This window comes from Panthera tigris, chromosome B2, assembly GCF_018350195.1.
Source record: "Panthera tigris isolate Pti1 chromosome B2, P.tigris_Pti1_mat1.1, whole genome shotgun sequence".
Classification (NCBI taxonomy): Eukaryota; Metazoa; Chordata; class Mammalia; order Carnivora; family Felidae; genus Panthera; species Panthera tigris.
Genome location: NC_056664.1, coordinates 36,310,949 through 36,328,381, shown reverse-complemented (window position 1 = coordinate 36,328,381; position 17,433 = coordinate 36,310,949). Strand labels below are relative to the sequence as shown.

The 17,433-nt window shown below is 38.3% G+C and overlaps 1 protein-coding gene across 2 annotated transcripts in view; it reads right to left on the bottom strand.

The window, feature by feature from the left end:
• The window catches only part of ZFAND3 (zinc finger AN1-type containing 3), a 318,826-nt gene that overhangs the window by 161,804 nt on the left and 139,589 nt on the right, over positions 1-17,433 (bottom strand). The window lies entirely within an intron of this gene.

The window sequence follows — 17,433 nt, the reverse complement described above, 5'->3', positions numbered from 1 at the left end:
CAGTGCAGAGCCTGCTTGGGGTTCTCTCTCTCTCCCTCTCTCTCTCTGCCTTTCCCCTGCTTCTGCATGCTCGCTCGCGCTCTCTCGCTCTCGCTCTCTCTCTCAAAATAAATAAATAAATTTAAAAAAAGAAGATGAAGAAATTAAAGACTTGAAGATACCATCTTTGTAATCTGCTTTACCTTCCAATAAATGTAGCTGAGAAATCAGAATTTTTCATTTTCTGCCAAAGATGGCAGAGAAAATTAACAGAGAAAGATGGTTCAAAATTATTAGACAAATCAGATGGTTGCAAAAAGACAGAAGCACTCTAGACTGTTAAGAATGTATTTCTAATGTTAAAAAGAAAACAGAATATTCTTGGGGCACCTGGGTGGCTCAGTCAGCTAAGTGTCCACTCAGGTCATGATCTCATGGTTTGTGGGTTCAAGCCACATGTTGGGCTCTGTGCTGACAGCTCAGAGCCTGGAGCCTGCTTCAGATTCTGTGTCTCTCTCTGTCTCTCTCTGCCCCTCCCCTGCTCCCTCCCTCCCTCTCTCAAAAATAAACATTTAAAAAAAATTTTTTTTTAATTCTTTCTCTCCCTCTACCTCTCTCCCCTGCTCATGTTCTCATTCTCTCTCTAAAAAGTAAAAAATAAATTATGGTATTCTCATCTAGTCATTTACTAGGAAGAACTCTGTCACATGATCTTTTGCAACAAGAACACAGATCACCCCATTCTGCTAAAAAGTACATGTAACTGTATTCTTTCATCTTTTATGATGTTTACATGGCTAAATTTACATGATAAAAAAAGTTTGCTACATTTAAATCTAATTAAAATTCATGAAGCCTTTTTCACTATCCTTTTTTTATTTCTGTATATTTTTCATAATGACTTAAAATATAAAAATATGAATATCCACTGTACTCAAATGACAAATAGTGATTATTTTTCCAACCTACCAGAGATTGAATATCAAACTTCCTTTCCCTACCCCCTATACTCACCCTTTTAAAGGTTGCTACACCATTTACACATCATTTACAAATACAAAAAATGTATAATTGGCTATATTTTTTATTATACAACTCATGTTGCCTTTCTACAAAGAAAAAAGTTATTATTCATGTTATATGTATTTATATTTAAATACATGCTATAAATAATTTATACCATACATAAATGTTATATTTTATATGTAAATGCAGATTTATAAGACTAAAATACTGTATTTCAACTTACTTCTTTCATTCAAAAATGTAAATAAACATTTTAAAGTAAATTTACCCCCAGTTTCAATAATTACCGTAGGATTCCTTCTACTTTAACAATTAACATACCAGATTACCTAACTATGACCAGAAGTCAACAAAATACCCTGTGATTTCATTACAGAAGTCACAGACATGAGACTCACATCTGCTCTCAAATGGATGAAAATGATTTAAAAAGAAAAAACACACTCACAGAGGAGCATCATTTAGTCTTAATTCTTAAGTAATAGTAACAGCTCTCTTCTTATTCCTGAGTCCTGATTTTGGCACTACCCTTTGTAAGTGATGACCTTATCGTATGATCTTTAAGTACCCCTAAATTTCTGAAAATAGAAGAAACATGTTACTCCTATGAACATAATAGGATCCTAAGTCAGCCCTAATTCTTCTACCTACCCATCTAATACTATCAGCCTTTAGGCTGGAAGCACTCTTTAGGTGTGGGTCCCCCCAGGCTCAAGCTCCTGATTTTCTCATTTCTCTTTTTGGAAAACCTTATATATTTTAAATTTACCCTCTTCCCTTGCTCTGTTCTCTGTACTCTTAAAAGTATATTCCAATTGTGCTTTTTTGTGTACAAAAACAAGTAGAAAGCAGAGAAATAAATTCATGTTATAATTTTTCCAGAAGGATTCTACTTCACCAAGCAAGATACTGCTTACCCTACAATTAATTTTAATATTGTAGCAGGGAAGATTTTTTTCCTTTATGTTTTAATCTGGGGACAAGAACAAATCCAGTAATAGAACGTCAACATTAATTTGAGGGGAGATGAAAAATGACTTAATAACACTGCAGCAGGATTAATATTGTACGATAGATCATGAAGCCATAAAACTCTTGACAAATTCATTTTTGTATCACTGTATATTCTTGCTAATAGGGCAGGGCATATCTGAAAGGCTGCTAATACCTTCCTGCACAAATGCCGATCAAATTGCACTGCAAGGGGATGCATTTTGAAGGAGATGGGAGAAAAGAGAATTGTCCTCACCCATCTGCAACTTACATTTAAATGCAATACAGAGAAAAATAAGGGCAGAGTGATTTTTAAAAAATTTTTTTTAATGTTTTATTTTTGAGAGACAGACAGAGAGAGAGACAGAGCATGAGTGGGGGAGAAGCAGAGAGAGAGGGAGACACAGAATCCGAAAGCAGGCTCCAGGCTCGGAGCTGTCAGCACAGAGCCCGATGCGGGGCTTGAACCCACAAACCAGGAGATCATGACCTGAGCTGAAGTCTGACACTTAACCAACTAAGCCACCCAGGCGTCCCAGGGCAGAAGCTAGCAGGAAGATAACATTTGCCTGAAGTGGTACAATTCAGAAATGAGTTGATGGTTAACATGAAGTCTGCTTCTACTTCAAGACCCTATAGCCCAGGAATTATGAGTGGAAAACAGATCAGCAAGTGTGACACAAGACAGATTTTACCCAAAACAGCTACCTAAACAAGATGCCAACCCCACAGATCAAATAGGGGGAAACTAGTATAACACAAAAGAAGCTACCAGGTCCTTAAATGAATTAACAAACAAAAAGCAGCTATCAGATCTTTACACCAAAAATAACTTCTGTTTCCAGAGCCAAGACAGACTAACAGGAAATGAATTTATCCTCTTGCCTGAAACAATGGCGGATGGACGCACAGAAGGAAAGAAAGAAGGAAGGAAGGAAGGAAGGAAGGAAGGAAGGAAGGAAGGAAAGAAGGAAGGAAGGAAAGAAAGAAAGAAAGAAAGAAAGAAAGAAAGAAAGAAAGAAAGAAAGAGAAAGAAAGAAAGAAAGAAAGAAAAAGAAAGACATGAGATAAAAGTTTTCAAAATTCAAAATTCACCATCTGACAAAATAAGGACAACAATAATTCCTAAGAGATAGGAAACAAAGGAGACAAGCCCTAAGAATGCCTCAGCTTATAGCCTTGGAAGAGGTCTCCAGGCCACAGAACATGGAAGGGAAAAGGAGATGAAACCCCACAGCAGCATTAGCTTCAGGGGCTTTGCAACCTGTGCAGCTGTAGCTCAGAAAGGACCTGTGCATAGTTTAATGCTCTGCTGTTGCCACCTTGAAATTCAAAAAGTTTTGGGGCACCTTAGTGGCTCAGTCGGTTAAGCATCGACTTCAGCTCAGGTCATGATCTCACGGTTTGTGAGTTTTAGCCCTGCGTCGGGCTCTATGCTGTCAGCTCGGAGCATGAAGCCTGCTTCAGATTCTGTGTCTCCCTCTCTCTCTGCCCTTCCCCACTCACACTCTGTCTCTCTCTCTCTCAAAAATAAATTAAAAAAAAAAAAAAAGAAATTCAAAAAGTTTTTTGAATAATCGGCCCACGTTTTCATTTTACACTGGGCCCTGGCAAACTGTATAGGTGGTCCTGCCCAAATGCCCTGAGCTGAGGAAATTAGCTGCAAATTGGCTGAGACCAACGCGACTAGATTTCATAGGACAGATTAACAGTGTACAGATCAGTACGTGTATATTTAAAAAAAAACTATCCAGGGTGCCTGGGTGGTTCAGGGGGTTGAGTGTCTGGCTCCTGGTTTCCAGTCAGGTCATGATCTCACAGTTGTGGCATGGAGCCCTGCATTGGGCTCTGCTCTGTGTGTGGAGCCTGCTTGGGATTCTCTCTCCCTTGTTCTGCCCCTCCCCTGCTAGCATGCACATGCACACACTCTCTTGCTCTAAATAAATAAACTATCCAAGGCCAGGAAAAGAATCCAAAAGGATTAGGAGGAACAGTACCTGTCATGCACACAAGGCTGGGAATGGTGCCAAAGGTCAGACGAAGAAAACTCATAATTTAGGGCAAGGGTAAAGTGCTCAAGAAGATCTTGCCTTGCAAGTGGAGAACAATTAACCCTAGATTAAGCACCACTTCAGACCCATATTAACAAAATCCTAAAAGCACAACTCCAAAAGATCAAATTGTTTCCAAAGAAGTTAACTGCATCCTGGGACAAAGCTCAAGAAGATTCGTAGGTAGACACAAATATACAGCATCCAACAAGGTAAAGCTCACAATATCTGGTATCCAAAGATTACCAGGTACACAAAGGAGTAGGAAAACACCCATAAGAAGAAAAACCAATCATTCACAACTGCTATGGTCATTCACATGCTGAAATCCTAACCCCTAAAAGGTGATGATATTAGTAGGAAAGGCCTTTGGGGGGCAATGAGCTCATGAGAGTGGGGTTCTCATGAATGGGAATAGTGTTCTTATAAAAGAGGTATCACAGAGCTAAGTAGCCCCTTCCTTCATGTGAGGGTACAATGAGTTATCTATGATCCATAAGAGAGCCATCATTCGGCCAAACTGCCACCCTAAGCCAACCTCCAGAACCATAAAGAAATAAATCTCTCATTTATAAGGCACTCAGTCTGTGGCATTTTGTTATAGCAGCCTGAAAGGACTAAGCCATCAACTACCAGAACTAACACAGATGTCAAAATTAGCCGATAAGAACATTAAAACAACATAGCAGAATCTGTATTGCTGCTAAAGCAATAATTAGATGGAAAATTATAGCACTGAAAATCTTTATTAGAAAAGATCTTAATAAATTTGGCTTCTATCTTAAAAAACTAGAAATGAAGAACAAAGTAAAATTAATATTCAGAAGAAAGGAAGTAATAAAGATAAAAGTAGAGGTGCCTGGGTGGCTCAGCCAGTTAAGCTTCCAACACTTGACTTTGGCTCAGGTCATGATCTCACATCTCCTGGGTTTGAGGACACACTGGGGCACTGTGCTGACAGCATGGAGCCTGCTTGGGATATCCATCCTCTCTCTCTCTCTCTCTCTCTCTCTCTCTCTCTCTCTCTCTCTCTCTCCCCCCCCCCCCTTTCCCGCTCACTTGTGTGTGCACTCTCTCAAAATAAATAAACTTTAAAAATATGTAACTGTATTTGTAGTTAAAAATCCTCCCACAGAGAACATTCCAGGCATAGGTGGCTTCATTTGTGAATACCAAACATTTAAGTCAGAAATAATACCAATTCTAAACAAACTGTTACAGACAACTGAATTGAAAGGGATACTTCCCAACTCAGTGTCTGAGGTCAGAATTTTCTCTGATAATAAAACCAGACAAGGGCATTACAAGATAGAAAAACTATAGACTAATATCCATAATGAATACAGATGTAAAAATTCTAAATAATATTTTACCAAAATGAATCCACATTATCCACTAAAAGGATACCACATCATGAAGCAGGGCTTATCTCAAAAATGCAGGACAAGGTTTGAAAATCAGTCAGTGTAATTAATTCACTAGATTAACCCCACATTAAGCTAAAAGAGAAAACCATATGATCTCAATAAGCAAAGAAAAAGCATTTTACAAAATCCAACATTCTTGATAAAAACTCTCAGCAAACTAGAAACAAAAGGGAACTTGCTCAACCTAGTCAAGACCATCTATAAAAAAAAACCTAGAGCTAACTCCACACATACTTAATAGTGAAAGACTGAACACTTTTCTGCTTAGATCAGATATTCGGTCACCACTTCAACACTGTAGTGGAAGGTCCAGCCAGTGCAATCAGACAAGAAAAAGAAATGAAAGGCATCCAGATTAGAGAGAAAGAAGTAAACTCCCTTTATTCATAGAAAACCTGTTAAGTCTACGTAGAAAACCCAATGGAATCAATAATAAAGCTACTAGAACTAATATTTAAATAATTTATAAACATGACAGGATATAAAATCAATGTACAATCAGAAATAGGAAAAACTTTAAATACTACTTATAACACCAAAAATAATAAATCTGGGGGGGTGACTGGGTGGCTCAGTCAGTTGGGCATCTGGCTCCAGCTCAGATCATGATCTCATGGTTCGTGAGTTCAAGCCCCATGTCTGGCTCTAAGTACAGCTCAGAGCCTGGAGCCTGCTTTGGATTCTGTGTCTCCCTCCCTCCCTCCCGCCCTCCCTCCCTCCCTGCCTCTCTCTCTCTCTCTCTCTCTCTCTCTCTCTCTCTCTCTCTCTCTCTCTGTCTCTCCCCTGCTTGCACTGTCTCTCTGTCTCGAAAACAAATGAAATATTAAAAAGACAAAAAAGAATAACCCTGACAAGAGGTATGAAAGACCTATATAGGAAGAAATACAAGATATTACTGAGAGAAATTAAAGTCTTAAATGAATGGAGAGAGAGAGCTTGATCATAGATAAAAAGACAAGACTGTTAAAGTGTCAATTCTTTCCCAAGAGTGGTACTGGCATAAGATAGAGAAACAGATTAACACAACCAAATATAGAGTCCAGGAAACAAAAAAAACTTACACATATTAATAAAACAACTGATTTTTGACAAAGGCCTAAAGGCAATGAAATAGTAAAAGGAAAACTTTTCCAACTATTGGAAGCGGGGGTGGGAGGGTGGGGGAAAAGCTTGGATCCATACCTCATACTGTAAATATTACTACAAAATAAATCATAGATCTAAATATAAAACTTTTAAAACTATAAAACTTCTTGAATACACAAAGAAATTTTAGAGAATAATCTAAAACAGAACAAATGAATAAACTTGAACTTCACTGAAATTTAAAACTTCTGCTCTTCAAAAGTCACTTTAAAAGAATGAAAATATAAGCCCCACAGCAGTAGAAAATCTTTAAAAGCATATATAAAAAGAACTTTTATCCAGAATACATAAAGAATTCTCAAAACACAGTAATAATGAAATTAACAATCCTATTTAAAAATGTGCAAAAAATTTCAACAGTTCACCAAAGATACATGGATAGCAAATAAACACATGAAAAGATACTCAGTGTCATGAGAGCAATGCAAATTATAACCACAATGAGATACCAAAATACACCTATTAGAATGGCTAAAAACTAAAGAGTAACCATATCAAGTGGTGGGGAGGATATAAAAGAACTACTACCCCCATATGCTGCTGCTGAGAGTATTAAATGGTATAACCCCACTGGGAAACTCTGGCAGTTTCTTAACAAATTAAACATACACCTACCCATATATGATCTATCCATCCCACTCCTAGTAATGCCCAAAAGAAAAGGAATATAAGGAATATATGTCCATATAAAGTCTTCCACGTCAAAGCCTTGCTTTATCTGTAATACTCAAAACCTAGGGGCACCTGGGTGGCTCAGTGGGTTAAGCACCCAACTTCAGCTCAGGTTATAATCTTGCAGTTCATGAGTTTGAGCCTGCATCGGGCTCTGTGCCGACAGCTCAGAGTCTGGAGCCTGCCTCAAGATTGTGTGTGTGTGTGTGTGTGTGTGTGTGTGTGTGTGTGTGTGTGTGTATGTGTGCCCCTCCCCTGTTTGCACTCTGTGTGTCTCTCTCTCACAAAAATAAACATCAAAAAAAAAATTTTTTTTGAACCTAAAAACAACCGAAATGTCCATCAACAGATAAATGGATAACTTACAATATATCCACACAACAGATCTGATTTAGCGATCTGAAAGGAATGAACTGTTGACACAGGCAACAATATGGATAAATCTCAAAACAATTATGCTGAAAGAAGCCAGATCCACTCCCCAAAAGATCCTCCCACAAACTGTTTCTTGGCCTTTTGGTTATGGTTAAGTGAAGAGCCCCCTGCCAAAAAAGTATACATCCTACGATTCCATTTATACAAACTAATCTATTGTGACAGAAAGCAGATCAGCAGTTGCCTGAGATGAGGTGGGGATGGGAGTCTTAAGGTGTGAGAGAAAACTTACTTGTGGATGACAAGTATGTTCAGTATCTCAGTTGTGCTGATGTTTTCACAGGTATATACATACGTCAAACATACCTCAATCAAGTTTTTTAAATGTACAATAAACATATTTCAAATATAAGAAACAAGCTAATCCAGGTCACTATCCTGTCTCCACTAACACTGTCTCCTTTTTTTCATTTCAGCATTTCAAATACTACCAGTAAATGCACTTCTCAAACTAGAATACATGTCCTTCAAAAATTTCCCTCTAGTTTCTGCATTACAAGCAAGAGTGCATTTATACTTAATGAAATGTTTTTAGTGAGTCCTTCCAGCAAGCTGATCTTCCTAGAGCCTATTTGTCAGCAGTGGATTAATGTGAGGTATGCTTAGAGTAAGGCTGCTTTGGGTGAGACTCTACTAAAAGGCCAAATTAGCCTTCTCTTCCCAGTGCCTGCTAAGAACCACTTTTCTGAATCAGAAGAGGAACTTGAGAGAAATCATTATTTCTTTTTTCTTCAAGTTTTGATTTAAATTCCACTTAGTTAACATACAGTGTAATATTAGTTTCAGGTGTAGAACTTAATGACTCATCACTTACATACAACACGCAGAGAAATCATTATTTCATTCTATTAATCTTCACAAAAATAGATTTCTTGCTGCTATAGTACAAACAAGGAAACTGAGGCAGCTTATAATGAAATAGATGGAAATGTGAGGAGGTAGCTCACCAGTTCATGGCTAACTGGCCAGGTTCTTGAGGCAAGAATGCCCAACTTCATCTAATGCATTATCAAAAATTAGTAATTTTTTATACACTGAAATCTATTTTCCCACTGATTAAAGTTTCACTCTCAACTGACCTTCAATTGATGACCCAAATAAGTTAAGGTCAAATGATAAACTTGAGAGGTGCTAGTTAGATGAACCTATAACGACCACCTTTGAAAAGCAAGAATACTTTAGTAATCTGAACAATTACTCCCAAATTTACCTACATGCAAGAATTTCTAAAGCAAAGAATACTTGCAGGTGGAAAACTTTTCAAAGAAAATAAGTAATGAAGGTAGAAGTGAAAGTATGAGAAGTAGACAAAAGAAGAATTATTTGTTATGAAAAGGCAAGATCTGATATTTCCACTTGTGAATCTACCAGTTTTAGTAAAGTGAAAGTTGATTGTTTTCCTACCGACACTAGGTAATAAACTCTCAGGTCACAACAACGGTTTGAGACAGAAAACTAATCTGACCTATATAAAATATACTGACTCCTGCACTGCTCATCTAAGATTATAGTAAATACTTAGTATTTAGTGGATGAGAAAGAACATTTCAGAACTTCCCCAATGTAGAAACTGGGAATAGTGGAAAACAGTCCCTAATTTATTTCACAGAAAAATCCAGAAGAGTGACTCCAGGCAGTATTCAGGTCTTCAGCTTCAAGACAATCCCAGTGGGATCACTTTCTTTCAGAACCTCTAGCTTAGGCACCCTATATATTGCTCCAGAGCTATGCTAATACAAGGTATAGCAGCAAAGAACTGTGCTGTCACATGTGGCTAAATTTAATAAAATGGAAAATGCAGTTCCTTAGTCACACTAGCCACATTTCAAGTGCTCAATAACTACAGGTGGCTATCATACTGGAGAGCACAGATCTAGAACATTTCCACCATCACGTAAGTTTTTATTGAATAGTGCTACTCCAGATTGACCAAGTTTAAAGATGATGGCTCTCTTTCATAAGCTATTTCAGTCCTTTACTAATAAATGAGGTTCATCTTTACAAAAATGGCATTTTCATTTAAAAAAAAAATACAGTTTTGTGAATCCATTGCTTTTTAAAGTCCAGAAAGCCACCCATGGAATGAAATTAATTTTAGAAACCATCCACCTAAAATGCAGCACAAGTTTTTTAATCATATAGTTCCTTTACCTTGGGTGCATTTAACTACTTGCTAAGTGCCATCAATAATCTATAGTACTCAAAGTTGTTCTGCCCCTTTGGAACATCTGAAAGCTGACAGGGAAGAACATCATGATAGTTTTACCAAATCAGCAGCTCAGGAACTGAGAAAAAGTAGTCAAACAATTAAAAGCCATGAATACAATGACAGAAGATCTAATGACTTTGACAGATGAACTCAGGGGAGTGAAGTGCCAACAAAACTCAGAAAGCGCAAAAGTTTTTTCAAAATAAACTATCACTTTATCAATGGATATTAAGTTGGCAAACTGCATGAATAATTCAGGTCTATTTTCATTTAAGTGGAATCTTCACTGAAGCCATTACATTATTGACTTCACCACACCTGTCTTTCAGCTGACTGCTAACAAAACTACTCTATCACAGGTTCCTGGAGATGAATATTACCCACTGTTCACCTACCTCTTTAACTTAAGTCCCGTCTGCCAAAATAAAATCTTGCCCCAAATGTCATACAGAATCTAATACGGCCAAAAGCTTTACAAAGGGAAGAGAGGGCACAAAGGACAGCACCTGGTCCCAACTACCCATCCACTAATAATACAATCCCATTCAAATAAAATAACAGCTGTTGTGATGCTAACCATTATTCTTTGATGTTTCAAATCATACTAAGTCCTAACTCTTTATGGATCTTCAAAATAAGCATGCTCCCAATTCCATATACCTGCAAGAGTCCAAAAAATGCTAGGCAAGCACATCTGTTATTCTAACAACATATTTAATACACATCAGACATCTAGGGATATAAATTTTCATTAGCAGAAGAATCATCGATTATTTCTGAAGCCTTGCTGAGGCAAGTATAAGACTCTGGCTAGCAAAAGACTGGTCTGAAGAACTGATGCTCTAAGAGTGAGGCTAATGTGTTGAACCCAGCTTTATGTGGGTCTTCTGTACTATTAAAAAAAAAAAAAGGTGCTGCATTGAGTGAGGTGTCAAGCCCCGTAGATTGCTAACAGGTTAAAAAATAGAAGAGAGGTTGTTTAAGGGAAAGAAACAGGAGAATAACCCAATTCAGATGACTCTGGTCTTCCATTTTTCTTCTACCTCCCTCTCCCTCATGTACCCAGAATTCATTTGGGAAAGCCACTATTTAATAAGGACAAGAAATATTAGCTAGAGAAAATTAATACAAATTCAATAGGAAACCCTCATTTCTGCTATTAAGTTGGAGGGAAAATAATGGAAATATGAAAGCAAATGCTGTTCATTCAGGATGAAACCTTAAGTAAATCTTAGAAATAAGCACAAGGCTGCTGACTAGAATGAATCGAAGGTAGATTTAGCCATTTTAGAAGAGCTTGGCAACATGAGGAAGTGTGTCCAAAAACCACCCAGCCACCAGCATCAAATTTAGAATGTGTTTATCATGTTACTCAGAAGGCAGTCAAATCAACAAGTATTGAAAGCAAAAATTTAATTTCAATTGAATTAGTGAGACCCTTGGCCAACCCAGAACTAATTCCCCTCACACAGACACAGAACAGCATCTCTGTCATTTACAAAATGTGCTTGAGTGTATACAACAGGGGGCCGTTTATTAATTACAGTACTAAGGGCTGGGCCACAGGATGGCTTAGAAAAAGTCAAATAACAACCTAAGGCCTACATTATGGGTTCAACTAACAAAGATTGCAAAAGTGTTCTGTGCTATGTAAAGTACTTGAGAGTGAGAGGAGTAGAGACTAAAAATTATACTCAAATAAAAGCTAAAAGATATTCCTGATGCAGGCTGGATGTCATCACTCAGATATCTCGGAACAAAACACGTTTATCAGAATCATGAACCACATCACCAATCCAAATTTTCAGTGCAGATCATCACAGAAAGACTGAGGAGGAATGAATGAGAGTCCTTAGACCAAGGCATATTTAATCTTTTTTTTAATTAGTGGGCATTTCCATTCCAACTATTCTGATATTTGAGTCAAGATCGTAGACCTTCTGGGTCCTGTGAGACAGGGAAACTGAAGGAACCCCATAAAAGAGAAAGTTGTTTTTTCCTTTGGTCCTTTTTCTGCTTCTATTCTTGCTAGGATCTGCACCCCACCTTACACAGGCCTTAATGTACATCCAACTTGTAAAGGTCAAGGAGTTAATAATTTCTTTGGAGTCTTCCAGCACAACAGATAACATTCAAGGAGTGTCCAGGTAAGGTCATCTTCAGTGTTTTTTAAGACCACTGACTCAAGACAACCTCATGTCCAGACCCTTAGCTCCAGGGCATAAGTGGCTTATGAAGGACACCTGATATTCGTCATTTTGACCAAATCATGGATGCCTAAGAGGACAAGAACACCAGACTACCATACTCAATAAAAACCCCAGATCCCAAGCAAAGATGAGACTCATCCTCCATTTTCTTTCTGAGTCTCCTAGATGCTCTGTCTGTATCTGTGTTTGATTTCCATCCTGTGCAAAGCCAAGGGCCCTCTTGGCTGATCCTGTGGGACTCCCTCTGGGCCCTCAGACCCAAAACGCCTTCATCACTTGTTGTCAATGCTGGGGTACTACATAATACTTGCCACAGAAACAAATTCTTTCAATACTAAGTCACCGGCACGGGCTCCTCTGGCCTCTCACTACACCGTAAGAAACTGGCTGGAACCTTGGCAGCAAAATTTTTTGTGACTTTTAATTTTTTACATAATTGCAAACTTCCAAATACTCTAAGAATGATACAAGGAACTGCCACATACATTTTACCCCAGATCCATAACCGCTAACATTTTCTTAGCATGGAAAATCTGACACATTTTAAATTTCTGACCTATGTGTTTTTTTCCTTCTGGAAATGACCTTACATTCTACTAAATCCTGTTAACTTCTCTCATTTTAATGATACTAAATCAATTCAATAACCACAAGGGGATTTGATGCTTTCCTAAAGATACACACTGAGCAAGAATTTACTAGCAAGGTTCCCATCAAACAGTTTTCCTCAGATATTCAGGGACTAACTCCTAAATTACTGAATTCAGAGAGGGAACAGACAGAAAAAAATTATGGATTAATCAGAGCAAATTTCAGTAACTACTAGACCAATTTACCCCCATATGTTGAGTTATTCTAAGTTATTTATTACTCTGGCCATTATTGCATATTTGATTCACTAATATACCTTTCTCTTGCTTAAAACAAAACAAAATTCCAAATACCATACAGTTTTCTTTAACTGCACTGAAATACATCTTTAAGAATTTTAGGGGTAGGATTTCATAATATCCCTATATCACTAGATATCCTCTGGTGTTATTTCAAGAACAGGGCTGGAATAAATTTTCTTATCCATTTTGTCTGATGAGAAAATATAAGAAAGTACATAGCAGTGGGAATGAGCCTACTCTAGCACAGTGTGCCACATGGCTCATTCACCATCCCAGTTCTCACTGTTAAGAGATTTAAAACCTCCCTCTCAGTAACTGCTAGCCGTCCTTCCTGCTTATTGTTCCCACAGAACAGCACAGACCAAATATAATCGTCACCCCACACCCACATTAACGCCCAGCTTCATGCCTCCTACTAATCCTGTGTCAGACAGTCTGCCTTTACCCTTCCAAGGAGGAGTCTGCATCTAGTTTGCCCCAACCCAAGTCTCCATCCTGTTTGGCTCGGTGAATACATAACATCCTGCCAATGGTTAGGCCTAGCCCAATTAGTCCCTTCAGAGAAGATTCTTTTTTTCCATCCATTCTAAACCGTCTTGCTGACCCAGGAACCTACCTCATTCTACATCCTCTGTATAACAGTAAAATTTGTTTTTCTTTTCAATCTCTAATGAGAATTCCAGAGACAGCCCATTAAGCCCCAGTTTCTTGTCAAAGGAACAATTCTAGTTCTCTGATAATCTGCAGAATACAAATTACTAACCCAGGCTGATCACAGGAAATGTTATTTCTCAGTTCTAACATTCAATTCCTCCCACTTAGATATTTTAGTTGGTGCTCTCCTGCTAGCAGGACAATCATTTCAGAGAACTCTTAATGCTGCAATTTGTATATAGTGGCAAAAACACCAAATAAGAGGAAGAGATAGTGTAATACAGTCATTAAAAAAATTCACTTGGGAGCCCAAGCTGAAGGAGAACAGTATCCTACATTGGGAGAGAGAAAGTGGGGAACTGACTGGAATGGGAGTCAGAGCCCAAAAAGGAAAAGCAGGGCATCCATTCAAGAGGGGAGGCAGTGATAACAGAGATGGGAGACTGGTAATATATAGAAGGATTGATCACTTAGCAAATATATTAAGGACAATGAAAGCCACGTTTCTCACAATAAGAGAAGGGGTTTAGAAAATAAGAAAATGAGAATGAGTCCTGTGGTATTAAGACTGGAATTGAATTTAATATTAATTCTTCACTTTCAACATATTTAAAGATATAAATAAATACAGAGGTAAATGTGTAAGTATCCACTATGAAAATCTAGGAGCAACAACATTCTAACAGCAGTAAATACACTAAAGACCCATATCTTGTCTTCTGAATACTATTTTCCACTAAAAAGAACCAAAGTTCCTTGGAGAAATGACTGATTGATTCCAGGATTGGAGCAAGAAGGTACAAAATAAGCCTGGAACATCTTGTGCCAGAAAGCAAGAAAAATCTCAAGAGTATTTTGTCAAGGGATGTGTCAAAAAAGACACAGAAATCAACCTGAAGAGGCTCTCACTGGCCAAATCTGGAACAATGTGGCCATCAAAATACGTAACAGTAGTAACAGACTATAACAGACTGAATAAAACAGGAAATAGGAGTCCATACAGATACAAATTTAATGAATAAGTAAACAGTGTCATGAAGATGGAATATTTACATAGTTATATATTACTTTCCTACAAAACATTAATTACAAAAGTGACAAGAGTAAGTAACTTTACAGTAATGAAGCCCAACAGACAACACCTCAATTAAAGTCGTCAAAGTGGTCATCATTAGTAATGGGTCAAACTGAAATTGTAGGACATGTGACATGGTACAATGAGAACATCACTTATGTGATACTCCTCCAAACGTAAGATAACCCCAATCAAGAAGAAATAACAGATAAAACCAAAACAAGAGACATTACACTAAATAAATGCCTTATAATCTCCAATAGTGCCAAGTTCACAAAAGTTAAGAAAAGAGTGAGGAACTGTTTCAGAAGGAAATACAGAGAATTATGGGGATAGATGCTATATGAGACATCATTGGGATAACTGGAAAATTTGAATGCAGTCTGAGGATTAGATAATAGCAATGTATCAAAAAGTTCTTGTTTTCAGAAAACAAACACTAAAATATTTGGAAGTGATAGAGCCTCAGGTTAGCAACTGACATTCAAATGGTTCTGGAGGCGGGGGGGGGGGGGGGGGGGGGGTGGGGGGGGGGTGGGGGGGGGTGGAACAACATTATCTGTAACTTTCTCATGAGGCAAAAAAACAAAGAAAACTTATTTAGGAGTCTGGCAAATCTAGTTTCAAAATCAGGTTCAGCCACTTCCAAACTAAACAGCTTTAGACAAGCTGCTTGATCTCTGTAAACCTCGTTTGCTCATTTAAAAGTGGGGACTGGGTGAAGAAATGGATGAAGAAAACATGGATGAAGAAAACATGAATAGACACTTCTCTAAAGAAGACATCCGGATGGCCAACAGGCACATGAAAAGATGCTCAACGTCGCTCCTTATCAGGGAAATACAAATCAAAACCACACTCAGATATCACCTCACGCCAGTCAGAGTGGCCAAAATGAACAAAGCAGGAGACTATCGATGCTGGAGAGGATGTGGAGAAACGGGAACCCTCTTGCACTGTTGGTGGGAATGCAAATTGGTGCAGCCACTCTGGAAAGCAGTGTGGAGGTTCCTGAAAAAATTAAAAATAGACCTACCCTATGACCCAGCAATACCACTGCTAGGAATTTACCCAAGGGATACAGGAGTACTGATGCATAGGGGCACTTGTACCCCAATGTTTATAGCAGCACTCTCAACAATAGCCAAATTATGGAAAGAGCCTAAATGTCCATCAACCAATGAATGGATAAAGAAATTGTGGTTTATATACACAATGGAGTACTACGTGGCAATGAGAAAGAATGAAATATGGCCCTTTGTAGCAACATGGATGGAACTGGAGAGTGTGATGCTAAGTGAAATAAGCCATACAGAGAAAGACAGATACCATATGTTTTCACTCTTATGTGGATCCTGAGAAGCTTAACAGATGGGGGAGGGGAAGGAAAAAAAAAAAAAAAGAGGTTAGAGTGGAAGAGAGCCAAAGCATAAGAGACTCTTAAAAACTGAGAACAAACTGAGGGTTGATGGGGGGTGGGAGGGAGGGGTGGGTGGGTGATGGGTATTGAGGAGGGCACCTTTTGGGATGAGCACCCAAATTGGTATGGAAACCAATTTGACAATAAACTTCATATATTGAAAAAATAAATAAAAATAAAATAAAATAAAATAAAATAAAATAAAATAAAATAAAATAAAATAAAATAAAATAAAATAAAATAAAAGTGGGGACTGGGGTGCCTGAGTAGCTCAGTCAGTTAAGTGTCTGACTCTTGGTTTCAGCTTAGGTCATGATCTTGCTTCATGGGTTTGAGCCCCACATCAGGCTCTGTGTTGACAGCACAGAGCCTGCTTGGGATTCCCTCTATCCCTCTCTCTCTGCCCCTCCCCCAATCATGCTGTCTCTCTCTCAAAAAATAAACTTTAAATAAATAAAATAGGGGGATCAATCTCTAATCTTTGGTGGGAATTAAGTGAGATATGTTTATAAAACACCTTTAGCACAATGCCTGGCACTAAGCATGTGCTCACTGACAATTATACTCTCTCTGAAGACAAAATCTGATAATGCTTGATTCCCCCTAAGATTCTTGGAAGAGAATCTGCATCTAGCATTTTGCAGACATTTGGTTGTCAACCACAATTACTATTTGTAAAACCTGCTGCTTGCAATTCTGTATCACAGATACTTGCTCTGTCACTGCTTTTGCATAGAGGGAAAACACAAACGCCAAGCTCCTCTGTCTATGGTTCCCCATTGTCCACAAACACACAGTCTGGTTTGAGGTTGTACTTTAGGAGACCACACTGCCAGTGACTAATTCACCTCAGCCCACAAGGTACTGGTACTCAGAATCCTCTCATCCCCTTAGCAGAGCTGATTTGTCTAAGACAACGCATGCTTATCCGGCCTTCTGAGAGTAGAGTTCTCTTACCTCCAAAGTGAAGAGAAATTAGAGAACTGCAGAGCTGAAAGGCAAAGAGCAACAACTTCAAGACCTGGGAAGGGGCAGAGTAACAATCAGACGAGGACATTCCAGAGGCTTCAGACATCCCTCATACATTGTCCAGGTCAAGAAATGGGTTTGAACTGCTAGCTACTAAATGTTATTCTGTTTTGTTCCCACCTACACGTTAGCACACACATGTTCTGCCTTCTAGGAGATTGTCCATACACACTAAAACAGTGCTACTCAAAGTACAGCCCATGGACCAGTGATA